Here is a 9,919-nt window from a genome sequence, read left to right as displayed (position 1 = left end):
CCCTGCCCTACACCTCTGCGTGCTCTCCCACCGTGCCTCCCAGATCGCGCTGTCATCTGGGCACCCTGCAGAGCCGCCGTGAGCCACGGCTCCTCAGACCATCCTGGCCCCCAAGGACTATGTTATCGCCCATCTGCTGTGACCCTGGGACTCGGCCGGGGGAAAGTCTTGTGTGGATACCTATCCCCAAGGGCCTGGGTGCCCATGGAGGGCGTGCCACTATGGGGCCTGGCTGAGGACATGGCCGGGGACAGGCTTGCTGCAGGGCAGCCTGGGGGAGGCGCTGGACCCAAGCAGGGTCCCGGTGATTTAGGGTGGAGGGTGTTGAACCCTTATCAAGATCAAGTTGTGTTTTCCTGGTCACAAGCACCTCCAAAGGACCCTCACTAACCCCCATCAAGAGCAGCAAACAGCGATAATAATACACCCTGCCCCTCTCTGTGTTCACATTCTCACTTCCATGACAGCACTTGAGTAGATCCTGGAAACATCCACTGGGATTGGGACTGTTGCCATCTCACAGATGAGGAAACTGAGGTCTGGACTGGGAAAGGGACTCTGCCAAGCGTCTGCATGGTTAGTGAGTTTTGAACTCTGACTCAAATCCAGGTCCCCTGATTCCACGGCCAATAATACAGACCAAAGCAACCAGCTCCAGACAGCAATCCATCTGTCCTCAGAGACCCCATAAAGCCAGCCCATGCTGGCACCACTCTGCCCCTCGGGGAACATTGGAGGAAGCCCTCAACATGGGCGCTGGCAAGCCGTGTGCATGGAGAACCTGTGCATGGGCACATGTGTGTGCCAGAGGTTTGTGGAGTTGCATATGATTGTCAAGGCATGGGACGAGTGTGAGGAGGTGGCGGGCAGGTGGGACCAGGCTCCACTGGCAGATGTTGGGGGAGGGTGTGTCTATGTAGGCATGTGCGTCTGTGGGTATCGGAAGCATTGTGTGTAGGGGACAAGCTGCGGGAGCGATCTAGCCGTGGCCGTGGGTTTGTGTGCTTTAGACGTGTATGCAGGAGGGCCTTTCAATGGTGTGGGGCTTCGTGTATGTGTGAGAGGGTGACAGGTGTGCCAGAGACATTGAGTGTGAGAGTGTCAGGGTGCACGCCCACCGCGGTGTGTGCCCACCAGCTGAAGAGGGCTCCACTCCGGCACCTTGTCTGCTTCCTGGCCCCCTGCCCTTCCTGTAGTCTTTATCTGGTTAGGCAGCTCTGCTCTCGGCACAGACAGCAGATAATTGATGAATAGGACTGGTTCTTGGCTCTTCAAGGTCTGGCCAGAGATAAGAGCGTGAGTACCAGCACGGAGTGGGTGCTGAGGGTTCAAGGACCACAGACGCCTCCATCCATCGGAGCCTTTCCTCTCTTCCCTCTGTGGCCAGTGACCCGCACACCCAGGGCAGGAGCATGTGACAGGCAAAGGGGCTCAGTGGGTGCCTGGAGGATGGGGACTGGGGCAGGGCGCACCCTCACCAGGCCTGGCACCAAGCCAGGCTGAGCAATGCTGCTGAGTGAATTAGTTCTCAGCTCAGCATCCACTCATACCTTCCAACACCTGACCCAGCACCTACCAAGTGCCTGACTAGGGCTGGCTCCTAGAGCCAGGGAGGCCGAGGAGACACAGGCCCTGCCTCAGGGACACCACAGTCCACATGGCCACCCCAGACTAGGAAGACAGGAAGGGGACAGAAATATCAACCCCAAAGGCCTGGTCACATCAGGAGAAGCCCCAGAGCTGAGACCTGCAGTTATTGAGCTGGGGTCCCCAGGAGACGTCAATCAGGAAGGCATGTTGGAGAAATGGAGGGACATGGCTTGCCCAGGGGCAGCACTGATGGGAAGGCCACCACCCACCACTTACTTCTTGTTACATGCCAGACCCTGTCCCACCGAGCCATTTATTAATAGAATGACGGTCACTCCACCTTGTCCAAAGCCCTGGGGATAAGTACTGTTATTACTCAAGTTAAGGACCTTATCAGTAGTATTTGAGAGAAATGAGGGAGGTAGACAGATGAGGTTTAGAAAGACCCAGCCCCTGCCCTCCGGAGAGAGATGATGCCACAATTGTCAGCTCAGAACACCCAACTTCTAGCAGGCTCCCCGCAAGCTGTCCCAGAAGCCTCCCAGGACTGATCCTCAGAAAGGTTAGGGCTCTGGGGATGAAGGCAAGGAGGCCTGGTTGGGACAGGGGAGGCAAGGGGCTGGACAGGTCAAGGAGGGCAAACTCACAGCCCCCTGCAGTTAGGACATGGAGTTCATGGACCATTAGGGGCCATGGTTCTCTCTTCAAGGGGCAGTGATGGCCATTTGGCTCCTGGGAGTGGATATTGCCTCCGCCCTGCCAGGTAGCCCTTCTAGGTCGTCCCCACCAGACGTCCCCACTGGCCTGGCCCGAGTATAACCTTCCTGTGACCTCCTCAATGTGGCTCACTTCAGACAGGTAATTTGGAGAACCATCAAAGGCCAGGACCAAGGGAGAAACTGAAGTCAGTGAGAGCAGGGAGCAGACAGGCTTCTGGTCACATCACAGGACTAGAATTGGAGTCCAAGTTCCCTGATGCTCAGCCTGACCATATATTGAGTGACTGAGTCCATGTGATGTGGGATGAAAGTCAATTTTTCAACCTCTCCCTCTTTCTTCTGCTACTTCTCCTGCCCCATTTTCCTCTCCTGTCCTCCCTCCAAGCCCTGCCTCCTCTTTCTTTTTTTCTCTTTTCCTCTCCCTCTCTCTTCTACCTCATACCTTATCTTGCCCAAGAGAAGCAACACAATATCCTTTGGCTCCAGATTAGAAAATTTCTCTGGGTAAGGGAGATCTCAGAGGTCTTACCCCCCATCTGTGACAGGTGGAGTAATCACACCCCCATGATGAGGGACAGGGAGGCCTGGCATGCTGCAGTCCATGTGGTCACAAAAAGTCGAACACGACTTGGCAACTTACCAACAAAATGTCCACATCCTAGTCCCCATAACTTAGGAATATGTTGGTTACAGGATAAGAGGAATAAGGTTGCAGATGGAATTGAGGTTGCTGATCAGCTGACCTTGAGACGGGGAGATGTTCTGGGACCATCCAGGTGGGTCCAATGTAGTCACAAAGGTACATAGAGTGGAAGAGGGAGGCAGATGAGAGAAGCAGGGAGATGAGATGGAAGCTTGAGAGGGACACAGCCTAAGGTCATTGGGTGTGAAGATGGAGAAAGGGGTCACGAGTCAAGGGGAAGCAGACAGCCTGCAAAAGCTGGAAAAGACAAAAACTCAGAATGTCCCCTGGAAGTCTCAAGAAGACATGTAGCCCTTCTGATACCTTGATTTTAGCCCAGTGAGTTCCATTTTGGAGTTCTGACCTCAAAAGAACTATAAGATAATAAATGTGTATCCTTTGAAGCCACGACTTCCATGGTCATTTGTTACGGCAGCAATAGGAAACTAATACATGGGTCCATGTCCCCCGAAGCCCTCCAGTTGCATCCTTCCAGCGACAGGGAGCTCCCACCAGCCTCAGCCAGCTCTCATCATTACCAAATCCCTCCTCATGGGATCCAAGTTGTCCCCCAGGACTGCTTTCCACTGTGCCAACTCTGTCCTTCTGGGTCCCCTCAAAACAAGCCTTTCCAGTGTTTAAAAGTAGTATTTGTGGGAGTAATTCCCCCCTCCCCAATTCGTTCCTTCTCTGTGCCTACTATCCCCAGAATGCTTTTCTGATTGCCTCATCAGAAATTGGAGAAGGCAATGGCACCCCACTCCAGTACTCTTGCCTGGAAAATCCCATGGATGGAGGAGCCTGGTGGGCTGCAGTCCATGGGGTCGCTAAGAGTCAGGCATGACTGAGCGACTTCACTTTCACTTTTTGCTTTCATGCATCGGAGAAGGAAATGGCAACCCACTCCAGTGTTCTTGCCTGGAGAATCCCAGGGATGGGGGAGCCTAGTGGGCTTCCATCTATGGGGTCGCACAGAGTCAGACACGACTAAAGCGACTTAGCAGCAGCAGCACCACCAGAAATTCCTCTCAAAGAAATCTTATTCCCCATTCCTAGCTTTATTCTGAGCTCAGGGGGTCACTCAGGCCCAGGCCAAAATTCTCAGGAGCAGAGACTCAGCCTTCCTGCCAAGAGAGGAATTAGGGTAGGATGAATGCTGTGGTCTCTGCTGGCTGGGTGATCTTAGACAAACCCATGCTCTCTCGGGACCTCTGATGTCCTGTCTGTACAATAGGGTGAAACCCCATGAGCTCTGTGCTTGGCCACAGGGTAGAGTGGGTCTTACCTGCCTTGATTTCTTTGTCAACATAACTCTCAATCACCTGCCTTCTCTCCATGTTGCTTATCATTAAAAGGACAGGGGAGGAGAGGGGAAGAGAGGGGATGGGAAAAAGAAGAGAGGAAAGGAAGGAAAGGGGAGCTCTATGTCCCTACAGAAATTGTACTCCAATGTTTTATTATGTGCTCTGGCTCGGGCAGCACCTTAGTTAATGGTGTGTCAGATGATGGTACAAATTTATAGCTGAAGGTTTACATCACAGACAGCTGGAATGAATGACAATAAATTAATTTAAAGTGCTACCAAAGTGTTCCCCAAAGTATATGTGCTTATGAGCTCTGGGCTAATAATTTATAAATGCATGCCTTTTATAATCCTGGTCTTAAGTCTTGAAAGCAGCTAGTTAAAAAGCAGTCACATGACATAAATTATTTTTATTAATATCACGAGTGCATGATTAGGGTGGCGGGAATGGTGGTCACTAGTCCAGGTTTCTGCAGTCAACCTTCTCTTCCTTACCCCCTGACTTCTAGTCCTGAGAGGCTCAGACCTCACAGCCCCAGCCTCCATTCCTGCCTAAGAGACCCCCAGGCTGCCAGGATCTAAGCTGGTGCCCCCCACTGCCTGATCCCCTCTTCTGGGTGAGAATTTCACTCCACATCCATTATGGGGTCACTCCTCTAAGGGGTTATCATGCTCGTTAGACAGAACAGAGAAAACATTTTTTATGTGCAATCAACACGTTCACACACACTCAAAGACAGAGATTTGCTGAGCCTCAGTTGTTCCACCTGTAAAATGGGCATCACCATATTGTCCTCATTTAACCAAACAGGGCCACTGGGAGAATTGATTAAGGCCACATATTAGAACTCAATAATGTGTGCTGAGACACTAAGATAAGAGTCTCTCTGTTATCCTACAAAGGAAGAAGTTGTTCAAAGTGGTTTATATAATCTAGAACTTTGTGGTTGGTTGACCTGCTCAGACCTTGACAAAGTATAAGATGACCCTGCCTTCTTGGAATCCCATTCTAACGCTTCTTCTTTCTAAAGCCAATCCCACTGCATGTGCCCTGGGCTCCAGCTTTGCCATTTTCTTGATGGATCCATCAATTATTCCCTCAAAGTTTCCCCCTTTCCTGAGTTACACTAAAGATTGCCCAAATGTTTCACAGTTACTCCCATCAAGAAGAGTCTACCGCCCCCACCCTCTTGAATCGAGGCTGGCCCGAGACTTGCTTAGACCTATAGAACGTGGAGGAAGTGACATGGGGTAACTTCCACAACTGGGTCTTAAGATATCTGCAGCTTCACTGGAGCACTTGGAATACTCTTCTTGGAAGGCAGCTGTTATGCTGTACGAAGCCCAACCAAGACAGAAAGACCACATGGAGAAGAACCATGATGTTCCAGTCAGCAGTCTCAGCCCAAGTCCTCAACAAGGACCAGCACCAGCCACCAGCCATGTGATGGGCCACCTTGATGTTCTGGTCAAACCTGCAAGTGACTGCAGCCCCAGGTGAGCCAGCAGAGCCAAGTCATTCAAAGAACTGTGAGAGAAAATAAACGGCTGTTGTTTTAAGGCATTACGACTTGGGTGGTTTGTTACCCAGCAATAGACAACTGGAACACCCTTCCCATACTAGCTGCTCTGCATCAGCGCTTAAACAAATCCAGGCTGCTCTCATCTCAAATTCTCCCTGGATACCACGTCCCTCACCAGCTCCAGCCTTGGCTCACCGGCCCCTACCCTTTTGCAACCAAACTGCAAGCAAAGACAGAGAGGCCATGCTCCAAGCTGCCTCCCTCTCCTCCCCTGCCACCCACCCCTCACCACTTCCAGCGCTCCGGCTTTTGCTCCTTCCACTCCTTTAAGTGGGCCATCCGTTAGGTCACCAGGGGCTGGCCACGCTTGAGTCCTGCCCTTTATCTGATGGCCTTGAGCAGCACCAGCTTGCCTTTCAAGGCTCACCCACCGGCTCCTCCAGCCCTTCTTGGTCTGCACTCCTATTTCCCACATTTCCTTCTGCCTACTGTGGACACCTCTTTTCCTTCTCTTTAAATCCTGGCATTCCTCAGGTCTCTGTCTTGAGCCCTTGGCCTTCCACACTCTTCATGCACTTACAGGCACACTCATCTGCTCCCTCATCCATGCCAACGCCTTCCAATTCTGCATGTCCAGCCAATTCCCTCTCCAGGCCACTGCCTCATGGACTTTTCACTTGGACTTCTTTAACCTCAACAGTGCCCACATTCATGCATCATCTCTATACTTCCTGCCCCTTCCTTACATGTTCCCCTTCCAGGGACCCAGTTGCTCAAGCCCCAGATCTAGTTTTAATACACTCTGCTTCCTCCCCACATAAAATTAGTCGCTACATTCTGGAAAATCTACCCCTAAATTGATCTAAATATCTCTGCTTCCCATTACCCTTGCAGGTCACCACCACCACTTACCTGGAATACTTACAACACCCCAACTGGTCTTCCTCTCTGCACTTATGCACCAAGTCTTTCTCCAGTCTGAAGTAAAGACTAATTAATACCACTTTGCAACTTAAAGTCTTTCAATGGATCCCCTTTGTCTTTAGAATAAAAACCAAACTCACTGATGCAACATATGAGCCCTAGGACCACCTCTCCAGCCCCAAATCTGACTACTCTCCACATTCACACTGGCCTCGGTCCTTTTGCCAGGCACACCCTTCTCTCCTCCACAATCCAGAAAGCACCACCTCCTTCAGACCTTGGCTTCCCCAGGAAGCCTTGTCCACCCCAACCACCCTGCCCTGCTGTCCGCCTCACAATACCCTTGCTCTGCTCCCCCATCTCCCACTCATGCTCTGTCTTCCTTTCTCCCAGCACTGATTTCCCTTGGTATTAACTGCTTTGTGAGTTATTTGTCCTCTCAGCTCAACAGTCAGCTCTGGAGTAGGCAGGGACTGTTCATTACAGCCTAGCACAACAGTTGGCACAGAGTAGATACTCAATAAGCATCTGTGAATTAATGAATGATAAATGAGTCTCGGGAAAGCATCACCACCCTGCCTCCTCCAATCCCCATCAAAGCCTGGCTTTAAAAGATTTGCAAAGTCCTTGTCTTTGGCCTCCATTCACCTCCTTGGCTACTCAACATCTATCTATTGGGCAACCGTTGGGTACCCAGCCCTGGGATGGACAAATGAGTATCAGATGTGTGGATTAACAAAACATCACCAAAATATAAAGGACCGAAGTACCAGTATACACAGCAACATGGATGCACCTCAAAAGCAATATACTAACTAAAGGAAGCCAGACAACAGATGACATGCTGGATGATTCCATTCATATAACATTCTAGAAAAGGCAAAACTTTAGGGACAGAAAATAGATTGGGACTCCCAAGTCATGTGTCATAGAGAACAAGTGAGGAAGACATAGAGTTGTCTTTTTATAACCAACCTCAGAAGTCACTGGGCATCATTTCAGCCACATTCTGTTCATTAGAAGTGAGTCACTTAAGCCGGAAGTGGAGGGAAATTAGAGTCCACCTTCCCATGGAAGGTGCTGAAGAATGTGCAGACGTGATTTGAAGTTATCACAGGTACACTTGACCACATGGCAATGCCTTGTCCACCAGGCACAGTGGCCACACACCCTAACCGTCACAATCCTTGCAGGGAGTGGGGTACCACAGATACCTAGATGACCCAAAGGTAGCTTTAAGAACATTATTGGAAATTCTTCTGGTGGTCCAGTTGTTAGGACTCCTTGCTTTCACTGCCAAGGGCATGGATTCAATTCCTGGCTGGGGAACTAAGATCCTACAAGCCACAGGTGTGGCCAATAATAATAAACAAAATAGATTTATTTTAAAAAGAATATTATAATAATGTTAAGAGAGTATCTTGGCAGAAAAGAAAAGCATCTCTAATCGCTGCTTATTCTCTTTGTGGCCATCAGTCATTTCTCCTTTCTGTGCTTTGGTTTCCTGATCTGTAAAATAGGCACAGTTATAGCCCCTACCACATAGTGTTATTCTGAGGACTAAATGAGGTGACTGTGTAAAGTGCTTAGAAAAACACGGGGCAGTTCCAAGTCCCATTGTAGTCTTTCATGAGCTGGCAAAGGGGTAAATGAAATGATCCATGGAAAAAGCTTACAGCAGTGCCTGGCTGGCACACGAAGATAAATCAGTTACATGTTATTGTTTGTTAAGTTTATAATTATTACTTGCTGTAGCCTCCTGAAGCCTTCCTCAGGATAATGTGCAAACTCCTAGATGTCATTCCAGGTCCTTTACAAACGCATTCCTGCCTATTCCTCTGCTCACCAATAACCCTCCCCACAAACATACCACAAATACCATCCCTGAACATGCCCCACACTCACAACTTTCCCCCATGCAGCCACTTCTCCTAGAATGCCCCTCCACTCTCTTCCTGCTGAGTTTCTATTCACCATGAACATTGGATGGGAGTCAATGCTCTCCACTCCTAACCACGACAGAGTAACTGATAATCAGACTAGCACCAGCAACATGAGAAAGAAACTTAAAAGAAAACTAAAGAAACACGGAAACCTCTATTTTCACATAGAGGCTCAGGTCAGCGATTCCCAAGAGAAGGGTAACAGATGAGGTAAGCTCTATGATTCTCTCAAATTGGACACACATTCCAGGCCACTGAACACAGAGAGAGAAACCAAGTAAAGCACAGCAGTCTCACTGAGCTGATGAGACAAAGGTTGGAGAACAGGGAGGCTGAGGCTGTAGGAAATCGTGAGCAGAGTACCAGAGAGAAGGCAGATAGGAAGAGAAAATTCCAGAAATCTGCAGAGAAGTCCTCCTGAGCCTTAGAATTAATTATAAACTGTGTGTGTTTGGGGTGAGATGTGATGAGGCCAGGCAAGGACCAACTATCAGAGAAATATTACTTCCAGGGACAGATGGATTTAACAACTTGCAGAGCTCACACAGAGCTGAAAGACTTTGAGTTCCAACCAGCCAGAGCAGAGCAGAAAGCCTTCACTGATCAGCTTAATAAAGCTTAAAAATAAGCCTTAGAAGGAGCAACTTGATCCATAAGCAAACTAGCTGCCTGCCAAAGCAATATCTTTAATGCTCTTTAAAAGAAGACAATAAATTTCAAACACTCAGCAATAGAATATCAAAATGTCCAGCATCCAGACAAAAAATCATAGACACACAAGAGAGTATAAAAATGCAATCCACAACCAGAAGAAGAATTCAGTGGAAACAGATCTATATGCCAGAAATTAGATGACTTGAAATAATTATTATAAAAATATTTAAGGATTTAAGAGAAAATAGCAAACGATGAATGAAAATCATAAAATGAACTGCAGCACACCAGGCTTATCTGTCCATCACTATCTCCCTGAGTTTCTGCAAACTCATATCCATTGAGTCAGTGATGCCATCCAACCAGCTCCTGTCATCCCCTTCTCCTCTTGCCTTCAATTCTTCCAGCATCAGGGTCTTTTCAGACTCTGATGAGTCAGCTCTTCGCATCAGGTGGCCAAAGTACTATAGCTTCAGCTTCACCATCAGTTCTTCCAATGAATATTCAGCATTGATTTCCTTTAGGATTGACTGGTTTGATTTCCTTGCAGTCCAAGGGACCCTCAAAAGTCTTCCCCAACA

The sequence above is a fragment of the Bison bison genome, unplaced genomic scaffold, assembly GCF_000754665.1.
Source record: "Bison bison bison isolate TAMUID 2011002044 unplaced genomic scaffold, Bison_UMD1.0 scf7180017864029, whole genome shotgun sequence".
NCBI lineage: Eukaryota > Metazoa > Chordata > Mammalia > Artiodactyla > Bovidae > Bison > Bison bison.
Note: the sequence above shows the minus strand (reverse complement) of the source record.